We start from the raw sequence: 1794 nt of genomic DNA on the forward strand, positions 1-1794 counted from the left end.
TCTTGGAATGAGCAAGTCGATTACCGAATAAGTAAGTAAACTGTTTTATTTTTTTTTTAACTGAAACGCCTAGAACCGCTCGGCCGCTGCGGTCGGCTAGCTCGACATTTCAAAAGCTTCTATTCTCTTTTTGTCTAAAACTGTTTCTCGTCAACGTTTCACTTCAATACACGGTTACATTTCGTAAAAATACTTTCAGACAGACTTTCTAATACGTAAATGTGTGTTCAGCGTCAGCATACTTTCCTGCTTCAGAAACACTTTTCATGCCATTGTCAGTCTACACATTATATCCTCCTCCACTACTTAAGTGTCTCGCTTCTTGCTTCCTAATCTAATTCGCACAGCATCAATTGATTTATTTGGACTGCATTCCATTAGCCTCGTTTTGCTTTTGTTTATATTCATCTTATATCCTCATCGGTAAAGAATATATAAAACAATGAAAATTTTGTGAATGATTTTGCGATACTCCAACAACTTGCGAGTTACAACATTGCATACAGGGTGAAAAGTATTTAAACCGACAAACTCTGGGAGATTGTAGGGGACATCAAAACAAATATTTTTCCCTAATGTCATTTTTTCCTATGAGGATTATTTAAGCCGGTGGAGGCCGTATTACGCTCTTCAATTGTTAGAGGCCGTATTACGATCTTCAGTTGTTAGGGGGCGTATTACACTCTTCAGTTGTAGGAAACTGCTGTCCACCAGTGCACTGTGCACTGTCTCTGTTTACTAATCGAGCGATACGCTTGGAGTGAGTACACTGATATAGTTGTTGCGTACTTCGTAGCGCACCACAACGGACGAGCTGCACAGCGGGTTTATCAACAACAATATCCTAATCGCCGTAGCCCGCATCATACGACCTTTGCTGCTGTGTACCAATGTCTGCGTGAGACCGGATCATTTAGCAGATTACCTGGACAGGGACGCCGTTGCACGGTAAGAACGCTGCAATTTGAGGAAGCTGTCTTGCAGTATGTGGAGCGGGATCCTTCAATCAGCACTCGTGCAATTGCACGTAAAATGGGGACGAATCAGACGAGTGTAAGAACAGTCTTTCGAGAGCAATTGTTACGTCCATTTCACTTACAGCGTGTCCACAACCTGGAACCAGTTGATTATCCATCCAGAGCACAGTTTTCGCAGTGGTACCTGGAACAGTGTGAAATGCATCTTACATTTCCATCCTCTGTGTTGTTTACCGATGAAGCAACGTTCGGGCGTGATGCAGTCTTCAACATGCACAATGCGCATGTTTGGAGTGAGGATAACCCGCATGTCACAGTTACTGGCACTCATCAAGTACGGTTCTTCGTTAATGTGTGGGTCGGTGTTGTTGGGGACTGTTTAATTGGGCTGTATCTGCTACCTAGGCCATTAAATGGCAAGCACTATTACAATTTTCTCGCTAGAGCATTGTCAGAATTGCTTGAAGACGTCCCGCTCCCTACAAGACAACGCATGTGGTTCCAACATGACGGGGCGCCGGCACATTTCAGTCGCCGTGTGCGTCGATTCCTGGACCGACGGTTCCAAGACACGTGGATTGGCAGAGGTGGTCCGGTACCATGGCTTGCTCGATCCCCACTTTTTTGTGTGGGGAACAATTCAGGACACTCCTTATGTTTTTGCCTGTGTCAGACAGAACATGATCCGACAGTGTAACATTTGTTTACGTGTCAGTGGAGACTTTTTTAAAATCTACTTTAATTGAAATTGGGTTGTGTTAATTTGTTATCTCTTGGTCATAAAAAAATGGAAAAGTGTTTGTTGGTTTAATTAATT

The sequence above is a fragment of the Schistocerca piceifrons genome, chromosome 8 (genome assembly GCF_021461385.2).
Source record: "Schistocerca piceifrons isolate TAMUIC-IGC-003096 chromosome 8, iqSchPice1.1, whole genome shotgun sequence".
Classification (NCBI taxonomy): Eukaryota; Metazoa; Arthropoda; class Insecta; order Orthoptera; family Acrididae; genus Schistocerca; species Schistocerca piceifrons.